Below are 11,463 nucleotides of genomic sequence, written 5' to 3' on the forward strand. Positions count from 1 at the left end.
TAAGAAGGTGTGTTGAACCACAGGGAAAAAAATCTGCATCAATCAGAATAATGACTTTGATAATTATCTTTGGCTTTGTGTGACTGCCAGTAAACCCAGTACATTATGTTTTACAAGATTAAATAAAATGTATGTCCACATTTCACACCCATACATTATCAAGTTGTTTAAACTTAATGAACTATACTTTTAGAAAATATTAGTAAAGTTCCAGAAATATTCTGCCTCAGTTACACATTTACATCATTTTATTTATTTATTTATTTTTTTTGTATATTTTATTTTTCTTTATCCTGTTTAAAATCTTTATTATATATTTTATGAAATATAAATAAATGTATTCAATATTCTATAGCAATTTAATATTTCTTAAAACAGTTTTATTAACTTTAAATATATTGAATATATTCTGTTATAAATTGCATTTCTATTTTATATTTTCATCTATATGACCTTTTTTTCAAAGTTTTTTAAAGTATTTACACATTTCTCACAGCTTGCAGACCAAAATGGATCTATAAAATCACCAAAAAATGAAAATCCAGTTAAGTGGAAGAGAAAAATCCAGTATTTCACATTATGACCAGAGTAACTTTTTCCAAATGTGAGCAGTAATCCCGACCACCTGAACGGACTCACCTCATAATACAAGCTGAAATAATATCTATTAAGTCAGAAAGATATAAAAGACAGAACAAGTTATCCCTATTATTATTATTATTATTATTATTATTGTTGTTATTGTTATTGTTGTTGTTGTTGTTGCTGTTATTATTTTCTCATGTACCCCCTGAAGTATTTGTACCCCCATTTGAAAAACAATATTGTAAAGTGACACTATGCAGGGATTACACATACTGTCCCTCTATTTAGATAAGGTTTAACGTCTTGACTGTCACTGCAGGTCTTTAGCACCACCAGCTAAGCTAACATCATTTTTGTAGAACACCATTTGAACATCATCTTTACATGACATGGTCCTCCATGCTTTGAACAAAACATGTTCCCTAATTTATACACAAGTCATCATTATTCAGAGTTTCACCTGTAGCATAAAATATATATTTGCCATAGAGTAGCAGTTGTCATATTTGTGGAATGGCTTGTTTTGCTGGCTGAGAGAACAGATATTTTTGCAAAACACAAATTGCAAACATGCTCTGTGTCAGTCAGACTCAAAGTGAAGCTGGATTAGTGCAACAGAAACTTCCCTGCAATTTACTGCTGGTTTTAATTTTCAGGTCCCACAGCGAGTGAAAGCAGGTCATGTTTTCTGTGAATGTTACCTTTCAGGACCAGTTCAGGCTGTCATTGCTTCTTACTGTACTTCTTGTTGACTTAGGAAGTAACAGAAAAATAATACACATAACAAATATGAAATTAGAATACTGAGGGACACTGCCATGTCATATATAGGAATTAAATACTGTTTCTGAGAGTTTTGTAATGAGTAATTCCATAACTCTTATTGAGGAGCTACACTATGTCAATACTATATCATAAAAGAACTTGAAACACCTACAGATTCAAAATTCAATGCAGTTAATCTCAGTTCAATAATATTGCATTAATCCTTAAACAGACATTATATTGTTTCAAATAAAAAAAAGACAACGATGAGGGGAACAAATATTAATCTCAGATTCACAGAATCACTGCATTAGGTATTTGTTGACCTCCTGTTCTGGTCTGGTCTATATTGGTGCAGACCTGAAGAAGCCTCTGTCTGAAGACAAAAATGTACATGGTCATGTTCAGTCATCAGTAACTACAGTACTTGGGATATATTTTTAATTACAGGGCTAGGGTTTTGGAAACTGACATGCTTTGGCTAAAATATTTTACACACACATGAAAAAAGACATTATCACATCATCTGAACTCTGCAGTTACTGGATATACAAAACTATGAGGAATCATCTCATTATTATTCAATAGCTCATTTTGGTTCATAATGGTTCTTTTTTATTGAGTCTCCCAGCCTGTTGTCATTATTGACCGCATAGTTGGCAATAATCAAGTCTTTCATTACTCATTTCTCACTCGTTTAAAGGTACAGTGTGTAAGAATTGATGATGTGTAGTAGTAAAGAAAAAATAAGTAAAGAAATTACATCAAATGTCAAGCAAAGTTATGAATGATGGTGACATTCTTAGATGTAAATGGCTCATTCTAAAGAACTAAATACACAAGTAATTTTATTAAAGTGATGAGATGCCAATGGAAACAGATTTTAATGACATATTACATTTTTCTGTCATTGATCTTTGATTGTATTACATAAGTGACGTCAGTTAGCAGTAATATCATTACTTGTTCCTCATTTGTTCTTTGGTAACTGGTCAAATGTTGAGAGCTTCAAATCATTTTGAAGAGAAGGAAATCATAGAGAGCATTCAGTCAATAAATCATTGTTTGTTAGTATGTCTGCATCTCTTCAGCGTGATCAGATCAATAATAAATCACCCTTGGTTGCTTTAAACACAGAAACCGCCCTCGAGCTCCTAACTGTTGACACCATGAAAGCCTTAAAACCGGATTCAAACAGTCATCTCGAGTGACTTAAAAGATGTTAGAAAGGCTCACGTCCTCAATAATGTAAAATCCATCTGCATCACGCTGCTGTTTCCACATACAGTCATGTCTGTATATCAGAATTTCCTCAACAGTTTATTTCAGTGTATGATATGACATTATCTTTCATCAAAATCAGCAGTTACGTACATTCGTTATGCTTTATCTGTTAGAATTAATGTTGGTTTATTAAGCACAAAATTCTTTACGAGCCTTAACAGACTGAAACAAACTTTTAGTTAGCATTTAAATAATGTGTAACGTAGTCATATTTTCTGCTAGCATAAGACTAACCAATGCAAACATGCTTCTTGTAGCAGGGTCATAGTTAAACAGGAGCTTCATAAATGTGGAAACAGAACATGAATGTGAACAGCAGAGGATGGTGAGGCTGCTAAGGCCTCCACCTCCAGACTGTGAGGGAGAGGGCAGCAGCTTGTGCCCCTGAGAGAAATGACAAATCATTAGCTCTGGTCCAGGGGTAAATGGGAGCCTCACTCCTCCAAGGCCCACATTTCCATTTCAATTTTCTGCTCAACAGAGTTGATGTATGTGGCAAATCACATGGCAAGACCAGTCTCCACCTCGGCCGGCTCAAGCCTCCTGTTATTCACTGGTTAGAGTGCGTCTGTGACCTTGTGTCTTTGTGTGTGTGTGTCTCTGAGTGTGTATGCTGTATCCTGTAATATCACCGACTGACTGAATTTAAAGCAGAGATGAGTGAAGAGCATCTCTGGGTAGAGTGTCTACGAAAGAAACATGGAAATTATACACCCAGCAACTGCACTAAAAACACCTGCTTGCATAAGTGCAGTGACAAGTACTGTCTGAACACCAGCCAGAAGTATCTAAAATTATTTTAAAAAAAAAAGTTTAAATGCTTTAAAATCATAGGAAACAAAGATAATGATTGTCAACTAATATAGTTTGAACAGAGACTGAAGCAAGAGACAGAAGGCATAATGAGCTGCAGTGGGACCACAGACGGCACCAAAGTCGGGCCTTGGGTCCCTGCAATCCCAGTCATGATTCAACCAATAAAAGCGTATTCAAAGAAAAGCTGAAAATATCTTCTTTCTACAGGAAAAAAGAAAAGTTTTCACTGCTGCAGAGGTTATAATGCAATATACTTGCTTAAAGATGCATAGAAGGATGCATAGATGAATAGAGGGATTATACTATTGCTAAGTGAGTAGTTGTGTTCAATAACTTATTACACACACACACGTACATATATATACATATATATATATATATATATATATGTTTTTGTTAAAAGTCCTTTTCACAAAAGAACAATCATGAAGGCATACAGCAACTTGCAGAAGCGCATCTAGCCACTGGAAGTTTTGCTTTTCTTTTTAAATTAAGCTACTCCAGCTCCTCAGAGTTTTTTAGGTTCTGTTGGTTTACAGCCCTGGTCCTCGAGGTGCGCATTCTTGGAACTTTTAGATGTTTCTTGCTCAAACACACCTGATTTACTTCAAATGGATCCAACAGCCTATCAAGTGCTGTAAAGTAGCTCATTAATTTTAATCAGGTGTGTTGGAGTCGGAAAATATCTCAAACCTGCAGGATTCAAGGATCACAGTTCAAGGACCAGGGTTCCCCTCCACTGCTTTATGTCATGCCAAAGATTCTCAGTTGTATTGACAGCTGGGCATTGACTAGGCCATACAACACATGTAAAAGTTTGCTTGAAAATTAGCTGTTAAAACCTAATTTAATGAGTAATTGTTGCAACTAGTCAGAATGTATTTCAATAAATGAAGGCATGCATGTGTTATTTGCTTCCTGGAAATGACTTTCCTGAAGGCTCGACATTCATCTTGTTGTACGAGCATCATATTTGTCTTATGTGCAGTCACTATGTTTCAGCTGTGGTTGTTTTAAAGGGCTTCATAAATAAAAATGGTACGTATTCAGTTTAAATCAATGCAGCATTATTTGTATAGTGCCAATTTACAAAAAAATAAAAAAAAAAATATCTAAAGGCACTTTGCAGACTGCCTAATTCAATAGAATTCATTGTAGTCCAATTATAATCCGGTTAAATCCACAGCAGTCTAATTTATAACTGTGTTCCTATAAGCCATTTTATAAAATGAATTGCATCAAATCTTCTCTTTATTTAAATTCCCCATCCTGTGCAAGCACAGGGCGGTGGGCTACTGATGTATCTGCAGGAACAGAGGAAATTTATTCTTTGTCCCAGGGCTGCAAGAAAAAACAAACAAAAAAACATATTTTCTTTTTTCTCAGAGCCCCGTTTTAGGAATTTTCAGCCTATTCTTGACACATCATCCAGGCAGAACTTTTTGTCATGTGATGTCTGACAGCTACTGCGTGATTGGTCAGAAATTTGAAGAGGGCGTGGTTAATGCAGAGAAGTCGGTGTTTCACTGATGCGAAAGGTTAATCAAGGTTGAATGGATAGTTTTGAAAAACAGCTGACTGAGGCGGTGAGGAAGTATGAAAATCTATGTAACTCTTCATGTCGGGCATTTAAAAACAGGGACACCACCCCCAGCAATCTATCTTGTGAAGTAGGAAATGTCCAGACCGGAATGAACTTTGTTCTTGTTCTCCCAGAGAAAATGAACACATTTCTCTGTTTATGCAGAGAAATATTTCTTTGTTTTATCAATGTTTTTTAAAATAATTAAATTGTTTTCTTAATTTATGTTATCTCAAGAAAACGATCCTTGTTATCAAGTTAGCAAGATAGTTAACTCAGTATCTTAATATCGTGAGCTTAAAAGATTTTTCCAATCATGGCTGCTCTTTGCTTCTGTTAATTCATAAAAACCAATGTTCCATTGAGAAAAACGTAACCATTGCAGTAAAAAAAGGACTTGTAGCCATGGCTAATTTGGAGAAGTTGAAATAATTACTGCAGCAATTACAAAAGTTTACATTCAAAATACTAAAAAAGTCTGTTTTTCAAATAACAAGAGAAACTTTTCACTGACCAATCTCTCTGATTGGCACAGAACATCATGCCAGCTTTGATTACAATCATAAGAGCACAAGAGTGCTCAACTTATTATCATGCAGCAGATGATATTTTAAAATCAGCTAAGATCAAGACGCCCCACAGCACAAATGAATTGACTCCACATCCACAGTCAGCTGGTAATTGCTACACCATCTCTTTGGCACCGTGATACGTTGTAATTTACTCGGAGGTAATCCTAAGTATTGCTGTGTGTGAGAGGAGTGCAGATGGGCTAAGTATAGAGAAGAAAGTGTCAAGAGGAGACACAGGTTGAGCTTATCTGTGAGCTCAGGCCTTCTTTTGTCAGAACAGCTCTTTTCTGATGAAGACTCTGAACCTGACAGAATAATTAAATAAAAGTTTTTAAAAAAGCTGACATTTGCAATTTGACCTTTCTGACTTACTTGGCGAAATGGGCACCGTTTCCTCCAGATTGCACTATAATAGTATCCAGCCCACGCGTGAGTGAGTGTGATTTTATAAAAAAAAGTGTATTTACGTATGTGTTTAAGTGTGCGTGCGTGTAGGTGTACTTAATGGTTGTGTATGCATAGAGGCAGTGTGTATTCATGAGTGTGTGGGAAAGAATAAAAGAGCAGGTTTATGTTATATTACCCAGTCATCTCTTCATTAGGTGGCTGTTTTCCGGTGAGCGGGCCATATTTGAATAGCTAAATTGTCCGAGCAGTGTGCAAACAAGCACTAATAGCCCGGTGTCCTTGTCAATGGCAAAGTCAAAATGACTTGGATAAGTGTGTCTGTGAGTGTTTGACAGCATGTTGGGAAACAACAATTCTCATATAAGGTTTCTGGTTTTTATTTTCCTCACTGTGGTGTTATGGACTTTAGTAAAGCAGTTACTAGTTGCCATATCCATCCTTCCCTCGTACATTCATTCATCCTTCTCTCATTCATTCACCCATCCTTCTATCCTCTTTTACCTCTCTCACCCATCTATCCCTTTCACCCTAATCAATCTATGTTATTCCTCCCTCATCCATTCTTCCATTCATCTTTCCATCTACCTTCTTGCTCTCATCCATTCATCCTCGCTCCCTCTCTCATTCAGTCCTTCTTCATCCATTGAACTATCCATCTTCAAACTCCTCCATCATTGCATAAATCCTTCCATTCACCCTGTCATCTCCCTTCTCTCTCCATCGTCCATCCACACTTTCCCTCCTTTATCTATTCATCCCTCCCTCATACCTCCTTCTTTTCCCGTCCTCATCTATCCTTCCCTCATTTATACATCCATGCTCTTATCTCTCATTTATTCATTCCTTTCTCTCACATCTATTCATCCTTTCTTTTGTTTCCATCCATCCATCCATCCATCCATCCATCCGTCCATCTGTCCATCCATCCATCCATCCATCCATCCATCCATCCATCCATCCATCCATCCATCCATCCATCCATCCATCAACGTCCCTCAGCCAGGAACTATCTCTTCTTACTCCCTCTTCTCCCTCATCCATTCATGTTCTTTTCCCTTATCCATTCATCCTTCCTCCTTCTTCCTCATTTGTTTACCCATCCTTTCTTCTTTCCTCTATCCCCTCTTTCACCCATCTGTCCTCTCCTCACCTCTCCATCTATGACCCTTTTTCCTCATCTATTCATTCTTTCCTCTTTCAACTGTTCATCTATAACCACCCTCCCTCTTCGATGCAGATATCCCTCCTTAGTCCCTCCCCCATCTCATCCCATCCATGCTCCTCTCCCTCATCCATTTACCAATCCCACTCCTGCATCTGCCCACCCCTCTTCTGTCTCCACCATCCATCTTTTCCTCCTTTATCATTTGATGTAGGTAAAGCAAGGCAAGTTTATTTGTATAGCACATTTCATGTACATGCAACATTAAAAGCATTACCGATGGTGCAAAGAAAGCATTCAGAAGTAGTTAAAAGCAGCAACAAATAGCAAAATTTACAATAAAATCGTAAATTACATTAAAGTTATTAAAATCAAGATCATTTAAAAAGTTACCATGCAGATTTCATGCAAAGGCGCATGAGAAAAGAAATATTTTTAACCTGATCTATTCTGTGTATAAAGCTTCTTAGTGAAGCTTTGATGTGGCTGCTGCAAGTCAGGTCTGAGTCTATCAACGCTACAAGGTTCTGAACTTGGTTGGTGATTTTAAGAGCCTGAGTCTCCAGGTGTTTACCAGTGCTGACCCTCTTCTCTTTGCTACCAAACAGAATAATCTCAGTTTTGTCTTCATTTAATTGTAGAAAATTCTCCCTCATCCAGGTGTTTATTTTCTCCAGACACTGACACAGTAAGTCCGAGTTAGATTCTGCTTCAGGACTTATCACTGTGGCATATGGGGAGCAGTGGCTCAGAAGTTAGAGCAAGGATCGGAGGGTTGGCAGTTCAAATCCCACTTCCTTATAGGTTGTTGTGTCCTTGGGCAAAACCCTTCACATCCTTACCTCCAGTGTAGGCATCGCTGGTGTATGAACGTGAATGAATATTCAGTGGTGGTCAGAGAGCCGTTGGTACGGATTGGCTGCCATGTTTACGTCAGTCAGCCACCTGACGTAATTCTACCCTTGATGAAGTAAAGTTTTTATACCAGTTTTATGTTGCAGCAGACTGAGCTAACATTTGCTGGAAAGTAATTTACAGGTACTCAGTATCTGGAGAATAGAGGGCTGAGTTATGTTATGCTTAAATGAAGCAGCCTCTCTTAAATGCTTTAGAAATGTACATACTTGCTGCAGTAATAACCACCATAGATGAATATGTAAACTTGTGGATTCATATACTTCTAGAAAATTAATAAAACAGGAAAGGAGGCACCAGCAGTTGTTACTTTACACTTTAAGACGAGTGAAAGTATTTCTTTCAGTTTCACTGTCCTTGCAGACGTTTCCTTGACTTGTTTAACTCAACTACTGACAGGAAGGGTATGCTTTAATAAAAATAAGACCTGCAGGCATGTAGTAGATGTAAAACAACCTTGTGGGTGAGGAAAACATTTGAAAATGTTTGGGGATGGGTACTGTTGTGTGTTTGTCGAAGCTACCAAGGCATGCACATTAACAAGCAACTATTTAATTTTTAATGTATGAATGTATACACACACTTATTTGTATTAAGACAGAATAGAGGTCCTAAAATCACTTAAAACAACCTTAGATGAACAATACACAATATACAACAGGGTTACAAAAGGCAGAAAGAGTGTGTGGGAAAATATTTATTTTAGTTGTTACTGGCCTCTCACGTTAACGTACAGGAGTTTGAGCTTTCAGTTCATTGAGGTTTGTAGCTATTTGTTCATACAGCTAAGCATTTTAATCCAACTGAGATCTGAACTTTGACTGGACCATTGCAACTCTTTGATTCTTTTGTTTTTCAGCCATTTTGTTGTAGATTTGCTGGTGGTCTTGGATTATTGTCCTGTTGCATGACCCCACTACAGTGAAGTTTTACTGGAGCTGTCTCACCTCACATTGAGTCCAGAATACTGCTATACAGAGGAGTTTATGGTTGACCCAATTGAGCGCAAGGTGTTCAGGTCTTGTGGCTGTAAATTACTTCAAATCATCGTTCCTTCATCAGTTTTTGAAAGAAAGTAAGAGATGTTTATGCTGACATGCAGTGTTTCGTTTTTGCTCAACTAACGACAACACTTCCAGAAGTCTTTCTGTTTGTTCAGATGCAGCTTGTTCAGATTTTTTCTAATTGTATTCTTGTGAACTTCAACATTTAACATGTTAACAGAGGTCTGTAGAATCTGAGATGTAGTTCTGCTTTTTTCTTGCAGTTTGTAAAAGAACTACATGCTCTGACCTTGGGGTAAACTTGCTCTGACAGCCAATTCTGAGAGGATTTGCAGCTGTGTTGAGTGTTTAACACACACACACACACACACACACACACACACACACACACACACACACGCACACACACACACACACACAAACACAATGTCCAGTTGGTTAGCCATTACCATTTTGTTGAAGTTTGTAGAAGTCCCACAGGATCTTAGCTTTCTGATTCTCCACCACCTCGGGAGGTATTTCCCATTTTGACCCAGTGCATATTCTGCACAGATGCTTCAGTTCAATATGCCGGCTACTTGGTAATCCTGCTATATATGGTCCCAAGGGATGAAGCACTCAGTGAATGTCTCTGGCAGTGGAAACTGAAGAAGGAGGAGTTGAAGGAACCATCATGTTGAAAAAACCCCTGCATGGGATGAACCACCAACAGATGGCTGAGTGGCTGATATGAACAAGTCCTACCAATGGCTACAGAGGGCTGGACTGAAGGACAGCACAGAGGTGCTAATTATTTTAAAGGGTCTCATTTGTGCCCTCCTTTTCATGATCAGTGCTCCTGCCTGGCCCCCAATCATAACTTTTCTAGACCCACCCCTACATACCTGAAGTATAAACCCTGTCTACCACCAGCCATCTACCATGTTAGAGAAGGTCCTGCCAAAAACAATATTTTTGGGTAAATATGTGATGGCGTGAATGATGAACTGTTAGTTTCCTCCTTCTCAGCTAAACGATAAACAAATGCAACAAGTGAGAAAAGTCGATCAGCTGATCACCGACAGCCGTCATTATTCATGGAACATGAGAGGGGAGGGAAGAAGCAGCTGCTGCACAAACAGAGACGACTAGAGATCCACTAGAGCAGACAAGATGGTGCAGGATAAGTTTAAAAAAGAATGCAGGGAAAGTGCAGGTGTGGCTTATCTTTCCCATCTTGCCTCTCCACCTCCAGCCGTCATAAGATAATATATATATATATAAATATATATGTGAGTTGTCAGACCTAAGATAAAGGAAAGTCTGAGCAAAAAACAGTTGGTTGAGAACTCAGGATTGTAAGTGTATGAATCTATTTAAAAAATGTTTTTGCAAAAAAGAAAGACGTGGGAAGGAGATCTTTGGTGAAATGCAAGAGCTCCATAATCTCAAGAGGTTCAAAAGAGCAGAGATGTTATAAACGTGAAGGAAATCTGACACACGCTTCGCGAGCAGAGAAATACAACAGAGGTGTGAATTATTCAATCATTTTTCTGTTAGCTCTTTCAATAGATGTTAAAGAAAATAATACAGAGGATGAGACTTACTAACCCGTTTAAAATGCTCCTCAGTTTTCTGAGAAGAGAGATTTCAAGATACACTTCAGAGGCTGCAGAAGAGTTTTAGTTGTAGTACACTAAAACAAACTTGCTTCTGCAGATCTGTTTGCAGCTTTGCACTTCTTCTTCTTTTTTTTTTTTTTAAAGGTGGATGCGCCACATTGAAGCCAAAACAATTAAGTACAGCTCATTAATCTGAGCTATGACAGTAGGAAACTGTGTTCATGCTATTTGTGGTGACACAGCATGGTCCCATTTGTTTTGTATCTGTCGGGTAGAACCATTAAAACCATCCCTGCATTTGTGTCTGTCAAGCTTCAAGCAAAGGCTGTTTCTTTTTTATATTATTAAAAATAAAAGGATATTAAAGCAGCTCTATAATGTATGTGAGAGTGCACAGCATGGGCTGTTTTTACAGTGTAGGTTATTACATGCTGCAGTACTACCTGTGACCGTACAATTATAAAACTCATTTTTATATTTCGAATTAAATGAAATCATATCAGTGGAAAAAGACATCCAATCCCACTTTGACCAGCTATATTATACTGCCACCTGGTGTTGGAAACATGCCACATTCTGTGAAATGAAAGTCTTTGTTTCCAGGTTGTGTCTACTGAGAATAGATTCTTTCCCTGTTGTTATCAGATGGAAAAAACACCTCACTCGAATGGAGCATTTATCAGTGAACTAGCAGAGCTATTTGGAAAACTCTGCTAACTCAGAGGGGAAACACTCTGCTGTCTCTTCGGCAATTTTACAGCTTCACTGG

This window comes from Melanotaenia boesemani, chromosome 12, assembly GCF_017639745.1.
Source record: "Melanotaenia boesemani isolate fMelBoe1 chromosome 12, fMelBoe1.pri, whole genome shotgun sequence".
NCBI classification, from domain to species: Eukaryota; Metazoa; Chordata; class Actinopteri; order Atheriniformes; family Melanotaeniidae; genus Melanotaenia; species Melanotaenia boesemani.